General features: G+C 46.6%; 1 protein-coding gene and 1 non-coding gene across 3 annotated transcripts in view; one reads left to right on the top strand and one right to left on the bottom strand.

The window, feature by feature from the left end:
- The window catches only part of ABAT (4-aminobutyrate aminotransferase), a 117,877-nt gene that overhangs the window by 72,468 nt on the left and 26,905 nt on the right, over positions 1 to 18,504 (bottom strand). Inside the window, exon 1 of one of the 2 annotated variants that reach the window (XM_032258075.1) lies at positions 4,050 to 5,372. The exons of the other annotated variant lie outside the window; for it this stretch is intronic. The gene's annotated coding sequence lies outside the window, so the exon portion shown is untranslated. Of the gene's footprint in view, positions 1 to 4,049; positions 5,373 to 18,504 lie in introns of those variants that run through there. 2 annotated transcript variants of the gene reach the window in all.
- LOC116536348 lies at positions 13,657 to 13,718 on the top strand. The gene has a single exon (XR_004262588.1). It is a non-coding gene; the product is annotated as a U7 small nuclear RNA (small nuclear RNA).

The following is an 18,504-nucleotide window of genomic DNA, read 5'->3' as shown; positions in this document are numbered from 1 at the left end:
AGGCCGTACTGCCCAACAGAAATATAACAGAAGCTTTCAATGCAAACCATATAAGTAATTTTACATTTTCTGATAACCATATGAAAAAAGCAAAAACAGCTGAAACCAATTTTATTCATGTATCTTATTTAACCCATTGTATCTAAAAATGCAATAATTCAATACATAATATAGTTATTATTATTATTATTATTATTATTGTTTTTGAGATGGAGTTTCACTCTTGTTGCCCAGGTTGGAGTGCAGTGGTGTAATCTTGGCTCACTGCCACCTCCATCTCCCAGGTTCAAGTGACTCTCCTGCCTCAGCCTCCTAAGTAGCTGGGATTATGGGTGTGTGCCATCACACCTGGCTAATTTTTGTATTTTTAGTAGAGACAGAGTTTCATCATGTTGGTCAGGCTGGTCTCAAACTCCAGACCTCATGTGATCTGCCCACCTTGGCCTCCCAAAGTGCTGGGATTACAGATGTGAGCCACTATGCCCAATCATCAATACAGTTATTAATAAGATATTGTGCATTTCCTTTTTTTGTGTGTGCTAAATCTTCAAAATCTGGTGTGAATTTCACACGCACAGCACATCACAGTTTGGAATAGCCATGTCTCAGATGCTCAATAACCAGATGTGATGAACGGCTACTGTACTGGCCTGTGTGGGCTGATGCACTGCATCAGGATTGGAGTGTGGTTACGGGAACATACAATCTGATCTGCTGCAATACCACAGCCTGCCTGGGTCTGCCTGCTGCAATGATGCAGAAACAAGTGGTTTAGTCTAGGAGTGGCTGGCTCTCCATGGGATCCAATAAAAAGGCAATGCAGACAGGGCTGGCTACATGATTTGTGGGCCCCAGTGCATAAAATGAATATTCGAAGCCCCTTGTTGGAAAATGGTTACAAATTGCAAGCCAGTGACATGCGGGGATCTTCTGAACACAGGACCCTGTGTAACCACACAGGTCACAAACCCACGAAGCAGGCCCTGGGTACAGAAGGAAAAAACCTTCCAGGTTTACCCATCACTGGCCAAACCGAGGGTGCTAGGATCACAATTGCAGCAACAAATACAACTAGCAGCAGCAACAGCAGACATTTGCTGATCACCTACTTTAGGCCAAATCCTGTTTTAAGTTCTTTATAAATCATAACCCCTGTAAGCTTCAGAACAACCTGTTGATATGATGCTTATCCAGTCTCAGTGGAAAAAAAAAAAAAAAAAAAAAAGGAAACAGAGCACAGAGAGGTTAAGTGATTTGCCCAACATCACACAGCCATGTTGTATCTTTAGTACTAAATTTCACAAAACAAGGGGTGGAGGCATAATGTGACTTGGGCTTACATCCAGCTCTGCCTCTGTTTTCTCCACTGGAAGATGGGTGTGATAGAACTCTCTCACCACAATAGCAAAGACCTGGAACCAACCCAAATGCCCATCGATGATAGACTGGATAGGGAAAATGTGGCACATATACACCATGGAATATTATGCAGCCATCAAAAACGATGAGTTTGGGTCCTTTGTAGGGACATGGATGAACCTGGAAACCATCATTCTCAGCAAACTGACACAAGAGCAGAAAATCAAATACCGCATGTTCTCACTCATAGGCGGGTGTTGAACAATGAGAACACATGGACACAGGGAGGGGAGCACTACACACTGGGGTCAGTTGGGGGGAAATAGGGGAGGGACGGTGGGGGGTGGGGAGCTGGGGAGAGATAGCAAGGGGAGAAATGCCAGATGTAGGTGATGGGGAGGAAGGCAGCAAATCACACTGCCACGTGTGTACCTATGCAACAGTTTTGCATGTTCTTCACATGTACCCCAAAATCTAAAATGCAATAAAATAAATAAATGGGGGGGGGAAAAAAAAGAGAACTCTCCCACCCCCACGCTGCTCTGAGGATGAAATGAGATAATCCATGCACAAAGCTAGGCAGAGTGTCCAGTTGGACACTAGAAAATCTTCAAACCCACATAAAAGTTCTGAAGATAGTTCCACAGCCACCTATAATCCTAGAAACTGTTAACATTTTGCCACATTTGTACCCACTCTATTATCTATCTATCTTCTGAAGAACAAGGGCATTCTCCTGAATAACCTCAGTGAAAATGTTGTGAGATACTAAATTACTCTCATGAAGTGTATCATAAATAAAATATAATTATCTTTTATTTATTTATTATCGGCATATTCATGACGTGAAAATACTATTATCTAATATCAGATATTCCTACTTATCCCTTAAATGCCTTTATAATTTTTTTTTAAGAGACAGGGTCTCTATTACCTAGGCTGGAGTGCAGTGGCATGATCACGGCTTATGGCTCACTGCCGCCTCAAACTCCCGGGCTCAGGTGATCCTCTTGCCTCAGCCTCCTGAGTAGCTGGGACCACAGGCACACACCACTATGTCCAGCTAGTTTATTTTTATATATATTTTTTGTAGATACGGGGTCTCGCTATATTCCTGAGGCTAGTCTCTAACTCTTGACCTCAAGTGATCCTCCTCCCTCGGCCTCCCAAAATACTGGGATTACAGGTATGAGCCACTGGGCCCAGCCCAGAAATGCGTTTTCTTCCCCTGATCCAGGCTTCATCCTCGGATCAAACATTGCATTTGGGCTTATGGTTCTTTAATCTCTTTTAACCTGGAACTATTTCTCAGCACTTTTGCCTTTTAAGACATTGGCATTTTAAGAAGCCCAGCCAGTCATTTTGCATGTTGTTGCATGAATAGTTTTCTTTATGTCCTTGCAAAATAAAGTGCAGCTCACACGCAAATGTGGGGAAACGGGTTGGTTGGACACGTGATGTCAGAGGCTCAAAGAGATTTCAGCAGGTAGAGGAGGGCATATAGCATTAGCTGTTCTTGGGTGGAAGTTAAAGATTTCCAGAAAGCAATGACAGGGATGTTTAATGATGATTAGAGCGTGGCAGGTAGACAAGGGTGGCCGTGGCAGACAGAGGCCAGGGAAGGGGAAGGAGGAAGGCAGCCTGCAGGAAATGCAGGCAGCGGGAACGTCTCTGAGTGTGAGAGTACCATGTCATCGGGTCTACTCCTACTTGAACTGGAAACAGGAATTCCTGAGGCTAGTCCTTTTCTCCAGCTCTGTCCTCTCTACCAGGGTGCCCAGGCCAGTGCCTACTCCACAGTCAGGGTTCACTTGGAACAACTGGCTGCCAAGTTTCCCAAATACTCAGGGGCACACAAAGCACAAAGGACCCCCTTCCTCCGGCAGCGGCCTGGCTGCAGCTTGCACACAACTGTAGGGTCTTCAGCGGCAGCTGTCAGGATTCCCACACCTTGTGCTGCAAATGAAATTGCATGTTCTAAAACTGCTTTCTTCTGGTTGCCTCCTGGGCATAGGCTGCTTCTGGGAAAAAATTCAAAATGAACTTCTAATCAGCCACAGGATGTGAAGAGAGCGGCTGTCCAGAACTTCCTGACTTCTAGTCTTGGCGTGAGTCGCCCAGGCTGTCAACTGAGATTCTCACTGCAAACTCCGCCTGAAATGCCCAGTGACAGCGCCCCGCCCCCAGCCTTCCATTCCCCTGAGTTTCAAAGAGAAAGGGGTGTTTGTGTTTGTGCTGTTCTTGTCCTTAGAATGAAGGGAAAGGATTTATTTTGGGGCTTGAACACGAATGCCTTTTCAAGGTGACTCTCACTTCATTTCCTAGGACCAGACGCAGGCAGATTGTGCTGTTGCAAGCCTACTGATAAAAGCAATTCCTTATCTATCATTTCTATCTCCATCTTTCATTATTTTGTTTCCACTTTAAAGGATCTCATCCTGCTATGTTCACAAAACATCCTTGAAAAATCTGTTAGGTACATTTGCGTGTCCTTCACACAGAGAGCCAGGCACACATGTACACAGGTGCACAAGGGTGCGTGCACACACACTTGTACACCCCAACAGCACAGATAACAGACACTGGCACTACCTCCCCATGCCAGCAGACACATACAAACATAAGGATGCACACGTGTGCGTGCACACACACGTGCACATGCACACACACACATATACATTTGCACTCACGATGCCTGGTGGTCGGAGTCCTGCGGCAAGCTCAGCCCGCCTGCTTAAAATGCCTTCTCTATGTCATTCTGCAGAGGCCAGGAACGCAGCTGGCTGCGTTCATCCTAAGAGGAGCCGCTGGGCACCAGCTCCCTCCTCAGGAGAGTGCCCTGGATTTCCAGGCAGTCCCCAAAACATGGGCACAGGTGGAGGAGACCGAAAAGGGCCCCTTGGAAGCAGAGCAGGTTTGGGAAAAGGATGCGCTCAGCTGGTACCCAGCAAGTGTGCAAGGGAGAGGGCTGGAGGGAAGGTGAAGGAGGAGGGGAGAATAGAACGTGAGAGACTGAAAGATGGGTTCAGAAAGAGAAGGGTTTTCAGACAGAAACAGAAAGGAAACAACTCATACAGAAACAAAGATGGACAGAGGCAGAAAGAGCGAGATAAACAGAGAAAAAAATAGAATACACATCTTTTTAAACGATGTTTTAAGCCCAGTTCGGTTTAAGCCAGAAGGATAAGTCACATCATCTCAGACCTTGTAAAACAGGCGATCTCCCTCCTCTTTTCCCTGTCAGGGGCCTCTTCCTAGATTTTTTTAAAAACAGGCTCGGGAACCCCCGAAGGCACAAAGCAGAGATCCAGGGCTTCAGATTTCTAAATGGCTTCCCCAGGACTCTGCTGTTGCACCGTTGCGGATGCAGCCAAAGCCATGACCCGGCTCCAAGAGGCGCCAAGTCATCTCCAGGACACCCAGGGCAGAAGGGCTGCTTTGGCTCCTGTGGTCTGCCTGATCCCTTCTGGGGGGTGGGGAGGAACCTACAGGGAGCAATTACTCAGCTCCCCCATTGTAGCCCATGCTGGGTCAACGCGGGTCCACAGGGGCCCCAGAAGAGGAAATGGGGATGATCACAAGATGGGGAGAGGGCGTGTGGGGGCGGGGCAGAGAGCTTTCGGTCACAGGCTGCTCACCAGTTACCATGACGACGGCAAGGGGGTGGAGGCACCCAGAATGGAGGCTGCAGGAGAGACACAGTGGTCCTAAATCACGGTGACAGAGCTTCGGTGGAGCTATTACGCCGTTGCCGAGGCAACCAATGGGATCAAATCGCAGAGGAAATCTGTAATTATCACAAGTCAGATACCGGCATCCTTGCTGCAGGAATCAGCATGTTAGGGCAATTCAACCTGAACTCCGAGGGGGAGAAATGTCAGCTTCCAGCCCCCAGCCCCCAAATCGGGGCAGAACAAGGGCCAAAGGGGATTCCACGAAGCAGATCTGTTGATGCTACAGATTGGGAACCTGGAAGGATCTTTTTGGCCAAATAAAAAACAGATGGAGGGGAACTACATGAAATGGACAATATTTGCCAATGAAAACCATTTCCTATGGTTTTTAATGAAACTTTCCAATGTACAGGAAACTGAAAGAATTTTAGAGTAAATACCTGTATACCCACCACCAGCCTCTACCCTTAACATGAGTACCACATGTGCTTTATCACATCCTAGTTTTGATGCATTTCAAAGTTAACTGCAGACATCAATATCCTTCCCCTCAAAGTATTTACAGCCTGCATAAAATTAAGCACTTGGTAATTTTTTTTTTTTTTTTTGAGATGGGGCCTCACTCTGTCACCAGGCTGGAGTGCAGTGGTGTGATCTCAGCTCACTGCAACCTCCGCCTCCCGGGTTCAAGTGATTCTCCTGCCTCAGCCTCCTGAGTAGTTGGGACTACGGGCACGCACCAGCATGCCCAGCTAATTTTTGTATTGTTAGTAGAGACAGGGTTTCACCATGTCAACCAGGATGGTCTCGATCTCCTGACCTTGAGATCCACCCACCTTAAACTCCCAAAGTGCTGGGATTACAGGTGTGAGCCACTGTGCCCAGCCAGCACTTGATAATTTTTAAAACAAAAAATGTAATTTCTTTCTTTTCTTTTTCTTTTGAGAAGGAATCTTGCTCTGTCGTCCAGTCTGGAGTTCAGTGGTGCCATCCTGGCTCACTGCAACCTCTGCCTCCCAGGTTCAAGCAATTCTCTCTCCTCAGCTTCCTGAGTAGCTGGGGTTACAGGTGCAAGTGACCACACCTGACTAATTTTTGTATTTTTAGTAGAAGTTGGCCAGGCTGGTCTCAAACTCTTGACCTCAAGTGATCTGCTCCTCAACCTTGGCCTCCCAAAGTGCTGGGATTACAGGCATGAGCCACTGCACCTGGCCAAAATAGTAACTTCATATGGTTCGATCTAAAGGCAATAAAGTCTAGGTTTCTGTTTTTGCCAATTTGTTTATTCATTCATCCCTGTATCCTTCTCTCCCTCCATCTCTCCATCCATCTTCTCTTCCTACCTATCCATTTTCCATCTATCCATCCGTCTACTTCCCATCCACCCATCCATCCATCCATGCATCCAACCATCCATCCACCCACCCGCCCACATACCCGCCCATCTCTGGGAGATCTCGTGCACATTCATGGTTTCCAAAAATGATTCACTATCCCGAAATCCTCCCCCTGGTTCAGCAGGATGTCCTGCATATCAAGTGCAATATATTTTCACAGTCATCAACTTCTCTTCACTACACCTATTTCCTTTCCCATGTTGAGCATCTCCCTTAACACCCACTGCCTACTCATTTGTTCAAGCCAGAAACTCAAGAAATCTGATTCCTCCTTCCTGTTATCTTCCCTCACCACCACGCCACAGACTTTGACTTCCACAGTAGCTCTGGGCTCTACCCTCTCCCTCTCTTTCCTCCGTCCTTGTTCAGGTACCCATAGTTTCCCACGTGGACAGCTGCCCCCACCTCCTGACGGCCTCCCAGCCACCATCACACTTTTCCTCTGCTTTTTCCACAGACTTTTTTCATGAAATATTTGGCCATGTTCATGATGCGGGGGAACTGGCACTTCATTCATTGCTGGCAGGAGAGGAAATTCATACAAATGTCTTGAAGAGCAATTTGTCAAAATCTGTAAAATTGTAAGTGCACAAACCATTTATTCCTAGCATAATTCTACTTGAAGGAATTTGTCTCATTGATATAAACGGAAAATAACTGTCCATCAGTGGAAACTTGTTAAAATAAACTCGGGTACATCCATCACACACAATAACCTGCATTCAACGAAAAGAATGAGATGGCGCTTTATGTACTGATGTGGGAAAGTGATTAATGTTGGTTGCTGGTTGTAATAAATGTTGGTCTTCTCTCTTGTTTTGAAGACCCCTGTAGAAACCACCTAACCAGAGAGTGAGGTAAACATAGCAACACACTTTGGAGGCTTGGAAACTTGAGAGAATCCAAGAGGGTTGGCACAAGAAGGGCTAGTCCTAGTTCCTGCTCAGAGGTGAAGGTGCTCGCTCCTGAGCCTATCTCATTTCTCTTTCTCTCTCTCTCTCTCTCTCTCTCTCTCTCTCTCTCTCAGAGTCTCACCCTGTCGCCCAGGCTGGAGTGCAGTGGTGCAACCACGGCTCAGTGCAGCCTCAACCTCTTGGGTTCAAGTTCAAGCTTTCCACTTCAGTCTCCTGAGCAGTTGGGAGGCTACAGGCATGCACTGTCATGCCTGGCTAATGTTTTAATTTTTTTTGTAGAGATGAGGTCTTGCTATGTTACCTAGATTGGTTATGAACTCCTGGGCTCACGTGATCCTGCCACCTTGCCTCCCAAAGTGCTGGCATTAAAGGTGTGAGCCAGCGTTCCCAGCCTCTCATCTCTCTAAGAGCCTGTCCATACCTCCCAAGGTCATTCTGAAGATCGAACGTTGACATGGAGGTAAAAATGGCATGCAGAAGTCCATCTTGCTGAACATATGAGTTATTGTGATTCATTTGTCTTCAGGGTTTGCTTAGCCCCCTTCGAAATACTGAACAACCCTAACACGTGTAATAAAAGCTATAACCTTTATTTGTGTTTGAACACCTATTTTGTGCTCAAATTTGTATGCAAAGAAATTTGAGATAAATTCCTTTGAGCACCTAGGACTGAGCTAAGCACTTTCCATATATTATCTCATTGATTGAAACAGTGCTTTTGTGCTAGGAATTTTTGCTTCCATTTCACAGATATTGGGCACATAAAGGCTGGCTGTGTTTGGTGGCTCACGCCTGTAATCCCAGCACTTTGGGAGGCCAACGTGGGCAGATTCCTTGAGCTCAGGAATTGAAGACCTGCTGGGGCAACATAATGAAAGCCGGTCTCTACAAAAAAATACAAACATACAAAAATTAGCTATGAGTGGCGGCACATGTCTGTAGTCCCAGCTACTCAGGCGGCAGAGGTGGGAGGATGGCTTGAGCTTGGGAGGCAGAGGTTGTAGTGAACCGAGATTGCGCCACTATGCTCCAGCCTGGGCGACAAAGTGAGGCTGTCTCAAAAAAAAAAAAAAAAAACAAAAACTAACTGACTGATCTAATAGCATACGGGGAGTACTGCTACCCTGATAAGCCCCTATATCTTTCTGATTGCCAAGTCCATGCTATTCTCACTCCTTAACTATTCCTGCTTTCTAAATCGTGTCTTTAGACCTGTACTACTGAAAATAAATGAAGGCCGGGTGTGGTGACTCACGTCTGTAATCCCAGCACTTTGGGAGGCTGAGGCTGGCAGATCATTTGAGGTCAGGAGTTTGAGATCAGCTTGGCCAATATGGAGAAACCCTATCTTTACTAAAAATACAAAAATTAGCTGGGCGTGGTGGCATGTACCTGTAATCCTAGCTACTTGGGAGGCTGAGGCAGGAGAATCGCTTGAACTTGGGAGGTGGAGGTTGCAGTTAGCCAAGATTGCACTGTACTCCAGCCTCGGTGACAGAGTGAGACTCTGTCTCAAAAAAAAAAGAAAATTAAAGTAAATATAAATGTGAGTCACATGTGCCAATTACCAATTAAAAATATCTAGTGGTGACATCAAAAAAGAAAAGAAGCAGATGAACTTCTTCTAGAACACATGGAAAAAGACAAAAATAAAAAAAAAGATAAATGCATTTAAAAATAAATCAATAAAAATAAAGAAATTAATGTTAATTCTATTTAACCTGATGTGTCCTCAAAATCTCATCATTTCAACATGTAACAAATTAGCATCAAACTAATTAATATGACAACTAATTAGTGAAATGTTAATATTTTGATATCCTTCTTGGCATACCACATCTTCAAAATTATATGTTTTTTTTTCCCTTTATTTTGAGACAGAGTTTTGCTCTTGCTGCCCAGGCTAGAGTGCAATGGTGTGATCTCGGCTCGCTGCAACCTCCACCTCCTGGATTCAAGTGATTCTCCTGCCTCAGTCTCCCGAGTAGCTTGGATTACAGTCTCGCACCACCATGCCCGGCTAATTTTGTATTTTTAGTAGAGATGGGGTTTCTCCATGTTGGCCAGACTGGTCTTGAACTCCCCATCTCAGGTGATCTGCCCACCTCAGCCTCCCAAAGTGCTGGGATTACAGGCAGGAGCCACCACACCTGGCCCAGAGGCGTGTTTTATGTGTGCAGTACATCTCTGGTCAGACGAGCCCCATTTCAGGCGCTCGGTAGCCAGGTATGACTCATTGGAGAATGTGGCTTAGGTGGGACTGACATATACCCAAAATGAGTCTAAATCTTGAATAACAGTACTGGCCACTGTTTATTGAGCACCTGCTGTTTATTTTCCTGAGTTTGTGGTGCTCTTATAAGTTACTGAGGGTAAAAATAAAGCCCAGGTAGTTTAGGAACATGCCCAAGATTGCGGAGCTACTGACCTGGGGAACTGCAGTTTGAACCAAAGCCCAAAGCCCATCCAACAACCTGGCTTCTCCTGTTCCTGCCAATGAATGCTGAATAGTCTATTACCTGTCAGTCACGTGTCTGTAAAATTTAAACCCCTGAGAAAAGGGTTTAACTTGTGGCACTTCATCGTAAAGAAGTTGATTGGTCATGTGCACTGGCTCGCACTTGTAATTCCAGCATTTTGGGAGGCAGAGGTGGGAAGACTGCTTGAGCCCAGGAGTTCAAAACCAGCCTGGGCAACAAAGTGAGACACCCCTTACCCTGCCATCCCCCTCCCCCTGCCACCCCGTCACTGCCATCCCTGTCTCTGCAGAAAATAATTAGCTAGATGTGGTGGCGTGCACCTGTGGTCCCAGCTACATGGGAGGCGGAGGCAGGAAGATCTTTTGAGTCCGGGAGTTTGAGGCTGCAGTGAACTATGATCATGTCACTGTACTCCGGCCTGGGCAACACAGCAAGTCCCTGTCTCTTTAGTTGAAAAGTATGTAACTAATTCTGAACTTCTTACCAGTGTGAGACCTTAAGAACTGATAATAGGGCCGGGCGCGGTGGCTCAAGCCTTTAATCCCAGCACTTTGGGAGGCCGAGGCGGGTGGATCACGAGGTCAAGAGATCGAGACCATCCTGGTCAACACGGTGAAACCCCGTCTCTACTAAAAATACAAAAAATTAGCTGGGCATGGTGGTGCGTGCCTGTAATCCCAGCTACTCCGGAGGCTGAGGCAGGAGAATTGCCTGAACCCAGGAGGCGGAGGTTGCAGTGAGCCGAGATCGCGCCATTGCACTCCAGCCTGGGTACGAGAGCGAGACTCCGTCTCAAAAAAAAAAAAAAAAAAAAAAAAAAAAGAACTGATAATAAACCAAACAATTAATTTCTCTCTCCCAGAGGGGCTCCTTTTGTCTAGATGGAATGACAACCAGAGGGAATGATGGAGTTCAGGTTTCCACTCTCCAGAGCAGCTACCTGTTAGAACACAAGGCGGACTTCATTCTTTCATGGGTTCACATCTCAGGAAGGCCACTGGGGCCAGCATTCTCCTTCCACTCAGGCCGACTCTGACCACCGATTTGAATTATGACATGCAAGTACTGGCTAGATTCTCTTAGAGATGGGGATGGTGGTGATGATTTCATGAGTTTCATGACTGGTTCTGGAATGATAGCCTGGGGCTGTCAATAGCCCTAACTTCTGGTTGGGTGCGGTGGCTCACTCCTGTAATCTCAGCACTTTGGGAGGCCAAGGCTAGAGGTTTGCTTGAGCTGAGGAGTTCAAGACCAGCCGGGGCAACACAGTGAGACTCCCGTCTTAACAAAATAAATAAAGTTTTAAAAAAGTTTCCTAATTCCTGGCTAGGATGCAATGGTGTAAGTCCAGTGAGCTTTTTGGTTCCACAGTGTGGCTGCTGTTTCAGAAATGTAAGCTTCTCTCTTGCCTCTGGCAAAGTGGCATAAAGATAAATCACATTTTAGCTCTCACTTCTTGAACATAACCACAATTACATGGTCATCAGCTTGAGGGTGAAATTAGGGAAGGGAGGAAGAAAAGGGACTATAATTTGGCCCTAAAGTGTCTCTAATTCTGCACTGGGCATATTGGTTCATGCCTGTAATCCCAGCATTTTGGGAGGCTGAGATGGGAGGATCATTTGAGCCCGGGAGCTGGAGACCTGGGCTTAATAGTGAAACCCTGTCTCTGCTAAAAGTAAACAAAAACAAAAATTAGCCTGGCATGGTGGCGTGTGCCTTTAGTCCCAGCTACTAGGGAGGCTGAGGTGGGAGGATAGCTTGAGTCTGGGAGGTTGAGGCTGCAGTGAGCCATGACTGCACCACTGTACTCCAGCCTGGGTGACAGAGGGAGACCTGGTCTCAAAAAACAAGCAAACAAAAAAGTAGTTCTTCTGCTAGATCACCATGGGCATTGCTCACTAGCACAAGGACAGAGCCATCTTCCAGCCTCCACTCCCCTAGCCTGTCACTTCGCAGGTCAGTGGTGGCTCCCAGCCTTACATGAGCCATTTGGGACCCTGCCTAACCCACCTCTGTCTGCCTCTGTTTCCTGAGTCCTGGTATGCCACCACACCCATCTGGTCCTCCGATTCCTGGAGGGCACAGAACTCTGCAGCCTCAGGGCCTCTGCACTGGCCGTTCTGGCAGCCCGGTCTGCTTCCCTCACTCCTCCTTGACCAAAACCTAGGACTCACTCAGGTCTCAAACATTCCATGTTATCTCTTCAGAGAGGCATTTATAAACCTTCTTATGGAAATACAGTTATCTTGCTGTCATTTGTGTTTTTTTTTTTTTTTTTTTTTTTTTTTTTTTTTTGAGACGGAGTTTCTTTCTTGTTACCCAGGCTGGAGTGCAATGGCGCGATCTCGGCTCACTGCAACCTCCGCCTCCCGGGTTCAGGCAATTCTCCTGCCTCAGCCTCCTGAGTAGCTGGGATTACAGGCACGCACCACCATGCCCAGCTGATTTTTTGTATTTTTAGTAGAGACGGGGTTTCACCGTGTTGACCAGGATGGTCTCGATCTCTTGACCTCGTGATCCACCCGCCTCGGCCTCCCAAAGTGCGGGGATTACAGGCGTGAGCCACCGCGCCCGGCCATCTTGCTGTCATTTCTTATAGCTCCTTGCCTAATAATTCTTTCCATTCATCACAGTTAGTACTTACACATTTATTTGCATTATCTTTTTTTCTTTGAGACAGGGTCCTGCTCTGTCACCCAGGCTGGAGTGCAGTGGAGCAATCTCAGCTCACTGCAGCCTCCGCCTCCCAGGTTCAAGTGATTCTAGTGCCTCAGCCTCCTGAGTAGCTGGATTACAAGCACACGCCACCACGCCCAGCTAATTTATGTATTTTTAGTAGAGATGGGGTTTCACCATGTTGGCCAGGCTGGTCTTGAACTCAATGCCTCCAGTGGTCCACCCACCTTGGCCTCCCAAAGTGCTGGGATTAAGGCATGAGCCACCATGCCCGGCCTTTTTTTTTTTTGGAAACAGGATCTCACACTGTTGCCCAGGCTGGAGCACAGCAGTGCAATCACAGCTCACTGCAGCCTTACCTCTGGGCTCAGGTGATCCTCCCATCTCAGCCTCTTGGCTCAGCTACAGGTGTGTGCCACTAAGCCTAGCTAATTTTTTGTATTTTTTTTGTACAGGCAGGGTTTTGCCATGTTGCCCAGACTGGTCTCAAGTGATCCACCTGCCTCAACCTTTCAGGGTTTTGGGATTACAGGCATGAACCACTGCACTCTACATGACTACCTTTTTAATATATACCTTCCATGCTAGCCCCAGAGATGAACTGCACAGGGACTGGCACACCCGACAGGAACACTAAATATTCCAGTGAATTTTTATTATTTCCATTTTACACATGAGGGAGCTGAGACCTTGGAAGAAACGTCACTCCCCAAATGGCAGAACTATAAAACAAATTATTGCGATTCCACTGTGCGCAAATTCACAATCCAAGGGCACTGTGGCTCTACTAAGAAACACGGGATAATGGCTGGAGCACAATCATACTCAAGGAAGAGCATCATTTGGGCTATGAAATCTGACTTCCCTCTTCACTGCTTTGTGAAGCTGAGGATGTGTGTTAAGTGTGGAGTCAATCTGCTCTCTTTGAAATGAGATCCAGAACAAAAAAACGACCAACCAACAAACCAACCACCAACCAACAGACTGCCTGGGAGTTCAGCTATCTGCCTGTCTGATCTCAGGTCTGAAAGCCAGACCATCACCCCTGGCTTTTTCCCTCCCAGCAGACACTGCTGGAGAGTATTTGAATCCAGCCCATTTGAAAAACAACATAAAGAGATATTAAATATTTTGACCCCAAGGAATTCCAACTCAGCATTACAGCTCTTTTAGAATTTGTCTAGCAGGCTTTCTAGTAAAGTCTGGAAAGCCCCTGATATGGTTTGGCTCTGTGTCCCCACCCAAATCTCATCTTGAATTGTAATCTCCATGTGTCAAAGGAGGGATCTGATGGGAGGTAACTGGATCATGGGGACAGTCTCCCCCATGCTGCTCTCCTGGTAGTGAGTTCTCATGAGATCTGATGGTTTTAAAGTGGCAGTTTCCCCTGCATGTGCGCGCTCTCTCGCTCCTGCCGCCTTGTGAAGAGAGTGCCTGCTTCCCTTCACCTTCTGCCATGATTCCTGAGGCCTTCCCAGCCATGTAGAAGTGTGAGTCAATCAAACCTCTTGTTTATAAATTACCTAGTCTCAGGTAGTATCTTTACAGTAGTATGAAAACGGACTAATACACTCCCCCATCAAAAAAAAAAAAAATCCCAACTCTAGAAATTTAGCTAATGCAAGCAATACTATATGAAGGAATAGTTTTATGCTCAGAGATGCTCAGAGCAGTGGAATTAAAGAGCAGGCCAGGCACTGTGGCTCATGCCTGTAATCCCAGCACTTTTGGAGGCTGAGGTGGGAGGATCACTTGAACCCAGGAGTTTGAGACCAGCTTCAGCAACATAGTGAGACCCCATTTGTATAAAAATTAAAAAAAAAGAAGCATGCAAAAAAGAAGCAAACAAATAAACAACAACAAAAAAAAAACAAGGTAAATGAGCAACGACAGAGGATTGCTCCAATAAGCTGTGGTTCACCAACTTGATTATATGGCAGTTACTGAAAACTTGTAAAAAGACAGGGGAGTGATTTTTGAAGCCATGTATTGAGAGAGAAAAAAAGAACATAAACTTTTATATGCAGTCTGGCTATAATTTTTTACAGGCACACACACAAAAAAACAAAATCATAAGCTGATACACGATAAAGGAAGGCTGGAAAGAAATGTGTTTTCTATTTAACACCATTGCACCTTGAATACAAGGCTATGGAGTGGCTTCCACCTTTTTGTAGTTTGCGATTCTTCATTAATAACCTGTATTATTAATTTTATCAAATGTTTGGAGAAAAGTGTTCTCTAGCATTCTCAAATTATATGGACACAGAAACTTCACCAGGGTATGAGAGTAACTTCAGTGGACAGCAGTCCAATGTGTCCAGACATTCAATTATAGGAAATCAGCTACTGAGTAACTTGACATGGCATTAACAGAGAGCCCCAGAGGCGCTTGGAAATTGATCTGTGTTCAGTTTGGTTTCCGAAGGTGTGGAAAGAGGAGATGAGCTTCCAAACAGACTATGAATAAAAGAACATAAGCTTTCTGGCATTGAACCAGGTCAAACTGGATTCCAGTTCCCAGGTGGAAATACTTAAAGTTGAACGTAGGTCAGCACATTCAGGGAGTTTAGCGCACTTGCAGTTGACACAAAGGAAGGCTTCTCAACCCAACCCAAGGTAGTGGAAGAAAGGAAAGCTCGGGGTTAAGAAGTCTCAAATTTCTGGAAGGCCAGGACAGAGGATGTTCTTGAGGCTCTGTGCCCTGGGATGCAGACTCTAGGCTAAGGATTCACAACTATGGCCAGTGGCCAGAATTTTTAAAATAAAGCTTTATTGAAACACAGCCACACCCATTCACTCATGGCTGCTTTGTGCTACCATGGCAGAGTTGGGTAGTGGTGAGAGAAACGACATGGCCCACATGCCAAAATGGTTATCGTCTGGCCCTTCACAGAAACAGTGTGTCCCTCATGTAGACATTCCAAGCCTTCAAACTATAGGTCTTTTCTATCTTCCTAATAACAAACTCGTGATCCATTTCACTCAATTTCAAGCAGAGTTCAGTTTTTAGAGAACGCACACACACCCAAGCCACTTTTGCCCTCAGCCACCACCTCCTTTTTCTGCTAACGTGTCAGCAACACACAAAGAGCATGCTTTTCCAAAGTCGGCATTTGCTGCCCACCTAAATGTTCTATTATTGACCAACATTTGTAAGACTTTTGCTTGAAATTATCCTGCTTTTTTTTTTGACCTTCGAAGCTACTGCAAATCAATATCTTGTTTTTTAACAGCAGTACATTTTCTTTTTGGAGACAGAGTCTTGCTCTGTCACCCAGGCTGGAGATCAATGGCATGATTTTTGGCTCATTGCAACCACCGCCTCCCAGGTTGAAGTGATTCTCCTGCCTCAGCCTCCCGAGTAGCTGGGACTACAGGCACCCATTGTCGTGCCCAGCTAATTTTTTTGTATTTTTAGTAGAGACGGAGGTTTCACCATGTTGACCAGGGTGGTCTTGAACTCCTGACCTCAGGTGATCCACCCCTCGGCTTCCCAAAGTGCTGGGATTATAGGCGTGAGCCACTATGCCCGGCCCTTAACACCAGTAATTTAAGTGGAAACTTTTATATCATTATTGTATCTAGAAAGCCAGTATCCCTTCCTATAAATACAAGATACCCACAAAAACAATGCATTGACAACAGAGAGGTGTTCTGTAACTCTGCCTGGATCCCGGGGCCTGCACGGGGCTCTCAGCCACTGCATCTTCCTGGCACCCTCTGGTGCATCACACCTAGTCCAGTATATCCTGCTGGCTCCACCTTGAAAACAGATCCGGAGTCTGCCCACTTCTCCTGCCTCTGTCATCTCCCCTGTGATCCAAGCCCCCAGGTTCCTGACGTGGTATCCTAAACATCAACCTGCTCCTGTCATTGGCTGCATTCTGTGTGCAATCAACACAGGAGCCAGAGTGGTCTTTTGCAAAAGTTAGGTCAGGTCACACCAGTCCCCACTCTGGTCAACACCCTCCAATGGCCCCTGGGTATGGTTTGGATCCATGTCCCCACCCAAATCTCATGTTGAAATGTAATCTCCAATGTTGGAGGAGGGGCCTGGTGGGAGGAGACTGGATCATGGGGGCGGGCTTCTCATGAATAGCACCATCGCTTTGGTGCTGTTCTTGTGATAGAGTTCTCATGAAATCTGGTTGTTTAAAAGAGTGTGGCCAGGTGCGGTGGCTCATGCCTGTAATCCCAGCACTTTGGAAGGCCGAGGCGGGTGGATCACCTGAGATTGGGAGCTTGAGATCAGCCTGGCCAACAGGGTGAAACCCCGTCTCTACTAAAAATACAAAAATTAGCTGGCCGTGGTGGAGCATGCCTGTAATCCCAGCTACTTGGTTGAGGCAGGAGAATTGCTTGAACCCAGGAGGTGGAGGTTGCAGTCAGCTGAGATCGCACCACTGCACTCCAGCCTCAGCGACAGACCGAAAAGAACCAAAAGCCAGAGTGTAGCTCCTCTCTGCACTCTTTCTTCCTCCTGCTCTGGTCATGGAAGATGACTGCTCCCCCTTCACCTCCTGCCATGACTGTAAGTTTCCTGAAGTCTCCCCACAAGCAGAAGCTGCTATGCTTTCTGTACAGCCTGCAGAACCGTGAGCTAATTAAACCTCTTTTCTTTATAAATGATCCAGTCACGGCTGGGCGCGGTGGCTCACCCCTGTAATCCCAGTACTTTGGGAGGCCGGGGCGGGTGGATCACGAGCTCAAGAGATCGAGACCATCCTGGTCAAATGGTGAAACCCCGTCTCTACTAAAAATACAAAAAATCAGCTGGGCATGGTGGCACGTGCCTGTAATCCCAGCTACTCAGGAGGCTGAGGCAGGAGAATTGCCTGAACCCAGGACGCGGAGGTTGCGGTGAGCCGAGATTGCGCCGAGCTGAGATTGCGCCATTGCACTCCAGCCTGGGTAACAAGAGTGAAACTCCGTCTCAAAAAAAAAAAAAAAAAAAAAGATCCAGTCTCAGGTATTTCTTTATAGCAGTTTGAGAATGAGCCAATATACCTCCATCCCAGGGTGACAGCCAATGCCAACAGAGTGGCCTCCAGGAGGCCTGCAGGTCCTCCTACACCTCCACCTCCACGTCCTTCCCTTCCCTGCCACCCACCCTTGCTGTGCCACACAGGCCCCCTCATGCTTGAGCCTGACCCAAGAGCCCACTCCTGCCCTTTCCACTGCCCAAAAATCTCTTCCACAGAGACCCCGGGGATCCTGACCTGTCTTCCTCAGGTCTTGGCTGTCTGATTTTCAGTTGCACCCCTGCCTTCCTTCTCCCCTCCTTGCCCCCTCCCCGCCTAACAGGTATCCCCTATTTTACTTTGGTCTCCCCAACATTGCCAGGATGATGCAGTATCCCTGATTACAGAGCTCCATGACTACTGATCATTGAGATTTGTGGAATCATGCAGCGACCATCAGTATTTTAATTACACAATAGGAAAAACTGAGGCACAGCGCTTTGGGAGGCAGAGGTGGGTGGATCACTCCAGCCTAGGAGTTTGAGACCAGCCTGGGCAACATGGTGAAACTCTGTCTCTACAAAAATTACTAAAAAATATAAAAATTAGCCAGGTGGCACACACCTATGATCCTAGCTACTTGGAAGGCTGAGGAATCACCTGAGTGCAGGAGGTTGAGGTTGCAGTCAACTGTGATTGTGCCACTGTACTCCAGCCTGGGTGACAGAGTGAGGCCCCCATCTCAAGGAAAAAAATAACAGGAAAGAAAGGGAAGAAAGAAAGAAAGAAAGAAATAAAGAAAGACAGGGAGAGAGAGAGAGAGAAAGAAAGAAAAAAAGGAAGGAAGGAAGGAAGGAAGGGGAAAGGAAGGAAGGAAGGAGGGAGGGAGGGAGGGAAAGAGGGAGGGAGGGAGGGAGAAGGAAGGAAGGAAAGAAAAAAAAAGAAAGAAAGAAAAAGAAAGAAAAAAGAAAGAAAGAAAGAGAAAGAAAGAAAGAAAGAAAGAGAAAGAAAGAGAGAGAGAAAGAGAGAAAGAAAGA

The sequence above is a fragment of the Sapajus apella genome, unplaced genomic scaffold (assembly GCF_009761245.1).
Source record: "Sapajus apella isolate SASKATOON/1434 unplaced genomic scaffold, GSC_monkey_1.0 scaffold99, whole genome shotgun sequence".
NCBI lineage: Eukaryota > Metazoa > Chordata > Mammalia > Primates > Cebidae > Sapajus > Sapajus apella.
Note: the sequence above shows the minus strand (reverse complement) of the source record. Positions and strands in the feature narration are given on the sequence as shown.